The sequence below is a fragment of the Typopeltis vanoorti genome, chromosome 3, assembly GCF_054136105.1.
Source record: "Typopeltis vanoorti isolate ZY-2024b chromosome 3, IOZ_Tvanoo_1.0, whole genome shotgun sequence".
NCBI lineage: Eukaryota > Metazoa > Arthropoda > Arachnida > Uropygi > Thelyphonidae > Typopeltis > Typopeltis vanoorti.
In genome coordinates, this window is record NC_143551.1 from 153,152,429 (window position 1) to 153,165,347 (window position 12,919).

The following is a 12,919-nucleotide window of genomic DNA, read 5'->3' on the forward strand; positions in this document are numbered from 1 at the left end:
TCTATGAACAGCCATGCACTTTTATACATTTCACTTCAAGGCTAAGGATTAATCACTTATCAAATCACAAAGTAACCTCCACATGCTTCTGCACTAATTCCTTCAAATTTTCATATATTATCGCTACTTCAAAATCTAACTATCTCTCAAGTCCTTAGCATAATTAATAACCTCAAAAAAAAATTAATGTCCTTCCTAAATTTACAATCTTTCTCCCATAACACAGTTACTTAACAAGACATACGGTTTACATTACCATTTGCTGGGGGACTATTCTTGGCCATCTCATTCATCACGACTGAACTTTCTCTTCTTGATTCCAGGCTCATTCTATGTTATCTGTAGTGTTCTACTGGTTGTCCGGACAGGACATATCTCCACTGCCGAAAATAATTGCCCGTTGCTTTCTCGTCAACTGGTTCAACACGGCTCAGCTATTTCCTGGGGAATCGGAAACCGCCTTCCGCTGGGCTAAACGTTGACCGGCAAGCTTTCATGAACATCACGGCATGCTCCTTCAGTCTTTGTCTCGATGACCTCGTCGAAACATGGGGTGAGAAGGTGCCACAAGGAGGTTCCAAAACCTAACGAAAAGCGACCAAAAAAGCCCTCTCTTAGGCACTACTACCTTTTTTAAATTGCGTGCCATCCTTTCTTTCTATGAGATTGCTTTCCCCCCTCCCCTTTGTCTGAGTCACCCTACATCTCCTAGTACGTAGCGACACACTCTCCCTAGAGTGCTCCTCGATGTGAGTGTGTGTAGGGGGGGGGGATCTGCGTGCTTGCTGTTCTTGGTGCACGCATACTTATTTCACATGTTCAGCTTCAGGCCATTGCACCTAATCCGATTAACTTTTTTCCCAGCAAATTTACAAGTATTTACACAAAAGTAACATAGCTTAAATCACAAACAATTCACAATATTTCTATTCCAAAATGAATTATGGATAAATAACCTGAATTTAGTAATGTTTCTGGTAAGTCACAAGTAATTTAGCACATCTGATATGTCAATATATGTTCAAAAGTGCAAACACGTTAAGTCTGAAGGAAACGTAAATTAATTAATTTTCAGCTAAATTCAAAACTTAACATTTCCCAAATGGACAGAATGGTAAGGTGCATTGTCCATAACAGCTGTCAGGATCAATGTTTGGCAAAAACATGTTCATGAACCAATGTTCATAGTGCTTTCCATTCATTTCCTTATGATAATCGCCTTGTGATTTCTGTGCTTAAAATTTCAATGGCGCCCTGGTATAAATCCGTCTTTGCTGCCAGCATGCGTTATGATTATACGAGATCCCTTTCCACTCAGTGCTTTCAGGCCTGTCATTAAGATCAACAAAAATGCTTGACGAGCAATTTTTACTGTCATGTCCTGGAGAACTTTAGTGCAGGTATGACTGGCATTCACCCTGGATTCTGTATAATAAATTTTTCATCAATTGTGACGATTTCCTGACAGAATGCAAATACTGGTGACGCCAGTATTTGCATTCTGTCAGGAAACCAAGGTCCTTTAACAACGGTAAAGTTGTTGTTAATGAAATGTGAGGGAGATCTTCACTGTTTACAGAAGTCATTACTTTATATATCATAGGAATTTCGTTCTTTTGGAAAAAATCGTGCACTTTCTGATGAATTGCTGACAGCGTTAAGTCGTATTTCACCGAGCATGTGTGTAGTCCTATGTCGCTAGGCCTCTTCTTCCCCAGCATACACAGTTATCCTGTCGTGGTCAGTTCCTTTTACATGCAGCATACTGGCGACAGTTCTGCTGTTTGCTTCACAATATTGCCCGCTGTTTCATCAGGATTTCTCGTCCGTAAACGAGCATAAACATTTAGTATGATGGGCTTTTCAGTGTTTCTCAGAGGTTTGCCTTTAGGATGCGTTACTAATTTAGGACTACCATGAGTGGAAATACAAGAGCCAACACCACCAGTCATCTCCGCCATGTTTAGGGTAAAGTCAGTGGTTGGCAGAGACCACATAATAGATAATTGCATTTTCCAAAAAAAAATTCCCTGTAACCATTTAATGGTATGAAACATAATTCTAGCATTGGCAAGAAAAGAAGTAGTAAAATAATTATATACAAAGTATCACACGATGTGATAACGTAAGAAATTTAAGTAACAATTTTATGCAGCATAAGCCTATAGTTCGAATGGTAAGAAAAGCCGGAAATGTTGCTTATTCTGCTACTTCCAAGATAACCTGAAAAACAGAATAGATTAATTCACATGTTTGCAAGAGTGCAGCAGTTCTTTAAGTACTCCATGGCAGCAAATGACAATTTGATTAGTACTCTAATCAAACAATAAGTGAAGATGTAACCTAGCCTGATAAAGGATGTCAGGCTACATAGCATTCAGACATCCTTTATCTCAGTGAGCTAAGAAATATTACATATGATACAAAGACACTAATAATGCACATACTTGAAATGAGATACCAAAGAGTCAGATAAATCAGATTCTGAACACTTTCACGAAACTGATGAAAAACATTTACTGAAAGTGCCACAAAAATTGTCAGGAAATTCAACTGTTGTGAACAACAAATATCCCAGAACTTTATTTCATGTTCTGGATAAGTATACCAATGTAAATAAAAGACGAATCAGTAAAACTAAAGATAATTTATATATACAGTAAAATTTCATTTTGCAAACTTAATTCGTTCCAGAAGGCTGTTCATATAACGAAAAGTTCATAATAAGAAACTATTTTTACCACAGTAATTAATGTAAAATAAATTAATCCGTTCCACATGAAAAATTTTCACCTATTATCATAATTAAAATAAAATAATAAAATAAAAATCAGAATATTGTATAACATGAACCTTACCTTTACTGAAGATATATAGGGAGGGGGAGGAGGGAGGAAATTGTTTTCAAGGTTAGTCACTCTCCATAGAAATGTTGGGTACACAAGAGAGTTAACAGTTTCTTCATTGGTTTGTGTCCTAGCAGTGCTTTCACTTCTTTCTGGAGGCATTTTTCTCCAGAAAAGTCCTGTCTCGCCACAATTAAACACTTGCTGAGGAATAAATCCTCCTCCTATACACAAGTTTTACATTCATCCGCAAATTGATTAGCAGCCTCTTTGTTAGCACTGACAGCCGCTCCATGCCTTACTATACTATGGATCCCAGTTCTCTTTAAAATCGTCACTAGATTGCGGGGTTGAACGCTTAAGGTTGCTTAGCTTTTTTTTGCAAATTATTGCCTCCGAAATACTATCACTTGCCATTTGTTTATCATTAATCCACACTAAGAAAAGTTTCTTCATTTCCTCAACAAGCAGAGATCTTTTAGGATACAAAGTTTTCACTTATTTTGACTCATCAGCCTTTTTAATTGCGTCTCTATTTTTAATAACAGTACAAATTGTTGATTTTGCCATGTTATAATTTTTAGGAAGTTCAAAAATATGAGTTCCATTTTACCACCTAGAGTTTTAATAGTTGGTCTGGGTACTCTCTTTTTCTGTTTATTTTTATCACTGCACTTTTTAAGAGCCGTATTAACTAATTATTAAATAAACACCACAACTGAAAAAAAAAAAACCACTTTTAATTAGAGAGTACATTTATCAAAATTATGATACATACTGAAGAGTGGATTCACAGCACTTGAATTCACATGCACTGACGCGAACTGATCAACCACTGCAGAGATAATGCCGGCTCACGTTCGCCAATTGGTACAATTATTTTTTAATGGAAAAGTTCGTAAAACGATTTCTTCATAATTGGAGGTTCGTATAAGGAGGTTTTACTGTGTATAACTACTGCAGATAAACATGATAATGAAACATTTTATAAAATAAGAGATGAGCTCTATTACCTCTTCAAGAGGACATGGCCACTATGGACTAGTAATATGGACCATAATTAAAATCACTCTTCACTCACTAAGCCAACTTATCTATACAATTTCTTTGTCAATACCTTTCACATTTCTGCCTCACACCATACTGCTTCAAAACTACTGCCACTATTTCTCCTTGTATCTCAACCTTGTACAGACATAATTCATCTGGTATCATCATCAGCGCTGCTATTCCTTCCTCTTTTGCCCTCCTTATCCTCACGAAAGCATTATAGTCATCCATACCATTTTCATCCATGCAACAATTTTATCTCTTTTTATTCATTCCTGATACTTCTGGCTTTCGTAACTGCTGGTCTAGTTAGCCAAGTGGTTAGCGTACCCAACTAACAGGCTGAGAATTAGAATTCAGGCATGGATGTTTGTGATTGTCTTTAGGTGGGAGATGAATTTCATTGCGAGGTGTAAGACCAGTGTCCACTTACTGGAGCCCTGAAGTGGCTTGAAAAAGTTCCATATGTTTGGTCTCTAGAGCAGGGTTTCCAGACTATGTAAAAAAAAAAAATATATATATATATAAAATTGGTAAAAATAGAACAAAAAATAGCCTTAGCCCACTACAAATAACTCTTTACCTCATCACTCCTCAAATTCAACTACTCAACATGCATCTCAGGCCATCCCACTTTCATGCTGATTATTCCCATACATACATACAGTCGTTATTGCTTTCAGAATGCACTCAACTGTATCACCTGACTCTACCCCTCACTCTCCTGCTTCCCTGTTCAGCTTGTATTCCGTTCTCACATTCTCATCCCATTCATAAATACTTCAGTCTCATCTGATACACTCTCCTGCTTGTTCACATCACCTCTGACTTCTTTTGATTCCTTCTTCACATCACTCATTATCCTACCTTCTAGCAACAGTCTCTCCAGATGATTCACACCAAATCCATCTCTTTTATACAATTCCATTCACTTCTCAAATGCATTCCACAATCAACAAACTACAATCCTTTTTCCTCACGCATATTGCTAGCATGCCATTCATGATTCTCACTCAATGTCTCAACTCATCACTGTCATAAACAGGCAACACACCAACTATCCTTTCCCACTAGACTGTTATCTTTCACTCTCTTCAATAAACTCCTGACAGCCATCCTCACATTCTCCCCATGTCTGACCAAATAATTCATTCCTAGTGCCACCACTAACTACCTCATTTGCTTACTTCTAATATGCAAAGCATATATCACCCTGCTCATCCTCCCTCCTGGAAAACAGACCTTGTGCACCTTCTAATACCAGACTGTACTTTTCTCCAACATTACATTTGGAGTTCGTTTGCCACTCTGTTGCTTAGTTCTCCCATAAAAAACAGCTTTTCATTTTTCATTACATCAGCTATTCTCCCCTACCACACATACATATTACAAATGGATTTTTTTTTTTAAACACTAAAACCTTCTATGCAACAAATTAGTGTCCAATTTCCAATTTGTCCACATTATCTGACTTAAAACAGCCTTGCATCAAGAAGTTTATCTTCATGCTGAGTGCTAAATACTATTGCCACTTCATCGTTTCTTTGGATTTCATTTAGGAACCTATTAAAAGAGAGAGATCCTAGATGATAAATTTCATTAGCATCCAACTAGTTCACATGGAATTAGTTTGAATATTTTTGTCAATTCTGCCAAATATGCAAACTGAATTTAAAACTGAACTATGAGGTTTCCAGACTATACAGTCCTAGATTTCATTAAATTTCACTCAACTAGAGTAGAGTAATTGCAGTATATAGCTTTCACATGTTTGACTCTTTTGTTCTTCAGAAAATGATCTGAGTGAAACAAAAAAAATTGGAATTTTTTAACAGGTTTTATATAATCTATCCAGCCAAATTTCTGAAACATGCATATGTTTCAAGCACATTCAGTATAAGTGAATATTTTCAAGTACTGAAATATTATTATTACTATTGCATTGTCTGCACGGTTAGCCTAGGGGCTCAGCGCTTCGCAACCATATGCCCGGGGAAGGAGTGTCCTGGGTTCGATTCCCATCGCCGACGTGAGGAGCTTAAGGATCTTCTTCAGCTATAGCTAAGTTAGCCGGTCGTGGGCATGGACAGCAGGGTTTTCCCCCCCAGTTTACCTGGGGTTTTTCATCCTGCAAGTAGGCAAACCGGCCCTGTGAACACACACGGATCTACAGCCATAAATACTTAACTTAACCCTCATGAGGGGGCTCAACTTACCCCAATAGGGATGGGGGAGAAAAGGGAGGAAACTTCATATGAATAAATAAATAAATTACTATTGCACTGGTACCTCCATAGAGTCTGAAAATTCATCATGGGAGACCCAAACTATCCACACAATATCTCATACCTCTCCTTGAACTCACTGACAAAGAAAATACTCTCAACTGACTCTGAAAACCTATTCACACATTCACAATTTTCCAAGAAAAATCTAGTTTTCACACCCTTGCTAACCACAATCAACTTAATTTCCAGTGATTACCTCTTGTTCTGTCCACTCTAGTCAAGTGTTGAAATATTTCTTCTCCATCAATCCTATAAAACCCTTTTAGTAACTTAAATGTTTCTATCACAGTTCCTTTTTTCCACCTAGCAACCAACTTTTTTAAAACACCTTCAATCTATCATCAAGGGGAGCATTTCACAGACTACTCATCTTGGTTGCATGAATCTGGATTCTCTCCATTTCCTCATCTCCAAGAAACACAGATGACCAGACAGCACAGTAATCCAGACATGATAACTTCCCTATCTCTGCTTGTGTGTTCCTCATTAACCAAGTAATCCTAAGAACTACCTTGGCAAACTTAGCAATATGTATGCCCTCTGAACTTCAACCCTATTTATCAACACATCCAAATCCCTATCTTCATCAATTTCTTGGAGTACTGTTCCATCAACGTGGTACAAAGCTTGTAATCTTTTTATCCCAACTTTACACTTTTCCACATTCAATTGGCACCCATTATCTCATGCCCATACTCTCAGCCTATTTAAATTATCTTGCAAATTCTCTACTTCCCTTGATTAACTATTACAATACCCAATTTTGCATCTCAGCAAACAATTCAATATTGCCCATCAAATCTCCCTATATTATTTATGTACAAATTAAACATAGTGATCCAGACACAGATCTTTGTGGTACACTGCTAGATATGCTCTGTCCTGGATTCTGTTCCTCCATAAACACTACTGTTTGGTATCTTTCTATCAGTCACCTTAGCATCCATATTACCAGTTTCACATTCATCCCCATTTGTTCCAATTTGTGTAACAGAGTTCCATGTGATATCCCATCAAATATCTTTGCAAAATTCAGCAGTATCACTATAGTCATTTTCTTGATCCGACTCAGCTCTGAATCTATTATATATACATAGTGTTCTCCCCAGAAATTTTTACCAGCTGGGTGGAATGAAGCATTAGCTGGGTGTACAAAAATTTTGAATGAGTTAAGAAAGACCCTTTTTCATAACAAATTAAAATAGTAATTTTATTAGAAATTACTTCAAACAAGGATAATATTTTATATAGTAATTATAACAAACAAGCCTAGGATTTTTCTTATTTTCTCATTAAGTATGAAAAACCTTGTAATCCTCAGCTTAAAATTCTATACATTAATTCTTCTCTTCTTCTTAGAAGTCCAGTTGTCAGCAGCTTTTTCGTAATTAAAATCTGTTGGATCTGGTCCCTCCAATGAAATCAGCATTAGATTATTTAGAGCGTTCTGACTGATGCGATTCCTCATATAGGTGTTTATCATTTTTAATGCAGAGAAACCCCTTGCACATTCAGCTATGCTCACAGGTATGGTCAGTCAAACAGCAGCTAGTTTTGCTAAATTTGGAAACAACTCTTTGAGCTCAGATGTTGTTGCTAATTTCAGCAGTATTTGTCTTGGATCTAGATTTTTGTATGACTGTCCATTAATCATTTTTGATGCAACTGCCCATTCTAGTTTAGTACTTTCATAATTTAAAACTTCAGGACTTCCATTTGTAGAATAATAATCAAAAAGAATCTCAGAAGCCTGATGTTGATCATCATGTTCTGCATTGAAAAGTCTTGAAAAGCAGGAAATGATTGGGATATATGGAAATCTTGCTTCTAGGTGTTTAATAACTGTGCCTATGTATTTATCACATATTGTAGTCTTAAACGTAATAACATTAGAATCTGAATAATCAATGTGAAGGTCTGATCATTCACCTGAAAGATGCTGATGAAGATTTTGAAAATGACTGCCAGGAGTGTCTTTCAATTCCATGATGGATAGTTTTCTGGCTTCTAAGACTGGCTCTATTTCAGTTAAGTCAACATCTTGCCTTTGCCATTATCTAGACAAGTTAGATAAATGCGGTAACATATCTGAAAGCATCATTAGTGAAGCTACAAAATGTATGTTCTGATATATTTACTTAAACCTTCAGCTGTGATATCATTTCGTTCGGTAGCCTCTCTTTCCAATGCTGCTATAACACTCACCATGCATTCACTTAGAGACTGTATTGCAGAATCATGAGACAGCCATCTAGTGTCACTAGCCATTTTAAGTTTAATCTGAGGACTGTTCAGTATATATTGGATTTGGTTTAAACCAGCCATCCTGACTGAGGAATTTTGGAAGAAGAAAAACAAATGCCTTAAGATTTCATTAAACATGACTAAATAAGGCACTTCAGCAGCTGCTTGGGCACTAGCAAGAGCCAGTTAGTGGTTTACACAATTGACAGCTGATCATGAGTCATTCTGTTTTATCTTTGAGCAGTTTTGCAATGCTCAAGCAATTTTTCAAATAATGTAGTATGTGGTAACTCATTTTTTGCTAACCAATACGTAGATCTTAAAGCTCCCAGAAAAGCATCTCTCTGCAAGTTATTCAAAATTAAAATTGATTTTTCAATTTTCCCTATTCCAGTTTCTTCTAGTATACGTTTTTCAATTATATCTGAACAAGATTAGCATGTAACTTGCTTTGTTCATGGTCAACCAAGCTTTCTTCTAGAAGTCTTGTGCATGGCATAGTTACCCAAGTCACTTCCTTGTTTGTGGGTCATCTCTTTTCGTATTTCATACATGTGGAACACATCATTCCATTATCTTTCACCACTAACCAATGGAATTTTTTAAACCATTCACTGTTAATACTCGATAAGCGATGTTTAGACGCATGTTTTACATTTGAACATTTGAAAGAGCCTCTGCAGAAATCGACGATTCTGTTGTTGTTTTGGTGTCTTCGCTACTATGCTTATCGGTTTCATCTTTCTTAAAATAACTTAAGAGTGTGATTTTCTGACTTGACTTTTTACTCATTATGGAGTAATTTAATAAATACAAAATATCATTGTTATTAAATTAATCAGAACAAATCACTGAATTGTGCACTGACAGTAATACCCGAGACACATAACTTGCATTGTGTCGCAAATTTACTATTTATATAAGTATTAATTACTAGGAATGGGAATTGGTATCACTCAAGACTGATGCCACAGTCCTCAAGAGTTTCGAGAATTCCCTGAGATCACAACTATACTTGATACGTAGGCCTATTTTCTTTTACAAAATAAAATATTAAATCCTTGACTCACGATCTTCGGACTAAAACCATTTTTAAGAAAAATAAATGTACATTTTTAACATTTTTTAACGTCGATTTTTGCCTTCAATTCAAATTTGCTCAATTTTCACAATTTAATTCTTTCAAACATCAAAATTATGTCTCATTCGTAAAAGATCTTCTTTAACAGATACTATTGTATTCGAGATCCCGATTTTTGTCTTCTTCTGCGTACGGATTGGTGTCCATCAAAGTGAATATCCGAAGCTCTCGAGATTGGCTTGCAATGCAATGGATAATTTGTGGCTTCCATAAAGTTTTCAGGATAAATGAATTTATTTTATATTTTTATTTTTTGGATGCAAGAAAGCTAAAAAAGTTTAGATTTTGTAGTCATATCAGAGGGGAAGGGGTTGTAATACTTTTCCTTTTTTCTTTTGATGCCAGTGTATTGTTATTACATCTATTTGAACATTCAGATGAATGTTCCAATTTTGTTGTACAAATTCAAACTCTCGTGATGCTTACAGTTTCAGAAACTTTGATTTCTTAGTGTAGATGAGAGTTTATGTACTCGGATGAGAAATATAGATATTTTACCCTTCCATCAAAGAGGAAGTATTTAAGTCTCTTTTCTGGCAATTAAAGATACTAACTTAGTTCAATGTGGATGGCTGTATTAAATTTCCAGTGAATAAATTTATGTCTCGCAGGGACTTCGGCACAACTAATGATATCTATAATAACTACTTATTTAAACTTTTAATGGGGTTGCGAACGGGCTCTTAACTCATTACTTATGTAGATTATTGTAATTGAATTATTTCCTATTTAAATATTCTTCTTTCTGAATAAGTTATGTCTTAAGTACATAACTCTGCCCTGTACAAAAGCAATAATGAATTCATGTATAATCAACACATTCATTTTAATTTCTTTTAATAAAATAAAGTTAATATAATGAAGGATACAATTTCTAACTATTCATAAATGCTTTCTTTTTAATATATTCTTAAGCGACACGTTTTTTTTTTCTTTTCTACTGCTTCAGAAGTAAATGCAATTAAATTAAAAGACATCGTTTATCCCATGACTTTTGAAGCATGGAACTGGAGAATGTTGGAACTTTTGTCTGATTGCTGTATGTATTTTCGTTTTCACATTTGACTTTCTGCATTTCAATCAAAGATGTCCAAGTTAATTCTTTCTTGATTATTTTTATTTTTTTAATTTCTTACGTTTTTCATACTGTAATTTTAATATTTATCTTGCTGACAGTTGTGATGATATTTTTATTCTATATCCCCATACACGCCCTTTGTTCTGATCTATTTAAATATTTCTATGTCAACAACTATTCCATCGAAAATTTATGTCAGCTTTGTGCTGGAACAGGATGCTAGTAAGGAATAGTCACTGAGACAAAAAAATTAATTTCTGCCATTTTATCAAAACCATTCCTTAAGTTACTTCTCTATTTCTATTTCTTCCAAAAGTGTCTCAGGATTAGTTTTTCCTTTTTCTTTATGTCAGTCGTCCTTGATAATGACTCAAAAATTCCCCTGAGAATGTTCGTTCTCGCATCGTCCAGTTTCTCATTTTGAAGTTTGTCTACATCATTCCGTTAGAAATGTCTTTCAATTCAAGAATTTTCTTGTCATATTTAGTGTTAAACATTGACGCAATCTCTTTCGCTTTATGGTCTTCATTGTTTGAATATATTGTTTAATAACACAGTCCAACACAATTTTTGCTGACTTTTATATGAGACTTGCTTTTTACTAATTTGGGTGCGCTGATTTCAAATATCAAACCCATTTTTCTCTATCACATCAGGTTTTTCCTCTATGGCATTTTCTTTTTGCTAATTTGTAAGTTTTTGATAGTTTTAAGGAGGAAGTACTATTTAGAGGAATCAAAAAAATCGATTTTTTAATATTATTTTCTGAAAGTATGTACTTTTAAAAATCTGTTCCTAAATTTTTATCAAGAATTTCGAAAAATTCCCGAAGATATAGCCTATTATTCAAAGCGGTGCGCAGATCAGAATCAGAGCGCTCACCGCTCTCGCTTGTTAGTAAACAAATAAATGCGTAAGAACCTGCAATGGCACGTACTGGCGCTTTGAATGCAAGAGAGGCTGATAATTAGATACATAACTACTTAACAATATTCATTAAAAATTACAAGAATATATATAAAAAAATAACAATTTTACTTACACATGAGTTTCAGGGAATAAATTTTTGTTTGTAGCAATTTCTGTTGTGTGTTCTGTTTTGGCAATCCCTTTGAATACTCCAACAGTAGTCGGCCATCATGTGAGAATCCCATCTTCCTTGGTACCGATCTTCCATAGTTTTTAAGTCTTGATGAAATCTTTCGCCTTGTTCATCACTTACAATACCTAAATTCTCTGGAAATCTATCAAGATAACTGTATAGGAAATGAAGCTTTATGCTCATGTTGCAACCTAGGTGCTGGAAATTTTCAAGCATTGTTTCCACTAGATTTTTGTAATTGCACACTTTTTTGTTTCCAAGAAAATTATTTGCAACCATCGTAAACGAAGTCCAGGCCTCTTTCTCAATTTCATTCATAGAGTTGATGAAATTTGGGTCTCTCATTAAAGTTCTAATTTGCAGTCCATCAAATACACCGGCTTTAATTTTTTCATAACTAAGTCATGGAAATTTTTCACATATGTATTGGAAACAGTCACCTTGTAAATCTAAAGCTTTAACATACTGCTTCATAAGACCTAGTTTGACGTGTAGAGGTAGAAAAATGATTTTTTTTCTGTCGATTAAAGCTTGATTTATAACATTCTGTTCTCCAACATTTAAGGATATTCTAAGAGGCCAATGTTTCTGACTCCAGTGTTGGTTTCTAGCTCGACTATCCCAGAAGCATAGAAAACACGGAAACTTTGTATATCCTCTTTGAAAGTCAAGTAAAAAGTTCACCATTTTAAGATCTACACAGATGATCCAGTTATGGTCTGTATATTTTAATAACTTCAGAACCTTTTTAATGTCTTCATATGTTTCCTTTAAGTGGACTGAATAGCCAATAGGAATTGAGCCATATACATTCCCATTGTGTAGTAAGACACACTTGAGACTTCTGCTTGAACTGTCGATAAATTGGAGGGCCAGACGGTTGGTCGTGTTTTCAGGGAGCTCCCGAAAGCTAAGTATAATTTTGAATGAAAATTAGAATATAGGTTAAAATCATAACGTAATATTGTCTAATTTTGGTAGCTTGTGGTGTCTGTGTGATTTTGGTGTAAATTCCGTTATTTAATTTAATATTTAACGATACGTTTCATAGATTTGAATATGGCGCCAATGCGACGTAAGATAATGGCGTCCAAAAATACGACGCCATTGTTCAAAAACTATAATGTGAGAGATTTTGTTCAATGTGATGTGTGTGGAACGTATGCATTC

At 35.3% G+C, this 12,919-nt stretch overlaps 1 protein-coding gene across 1 annotated transcript in view; it reads right to left on the reverse strand.

Moving 5' to 3' along the window:
- The window catches only part of Dab (DAB adaptor protein), a 199,625-nt gene that overhangs the window by 148,478 nt on the left and 38,228 nt on the right, over window positions 1–12,919 (reverse strand). The window lies entirely within an intron of this gene.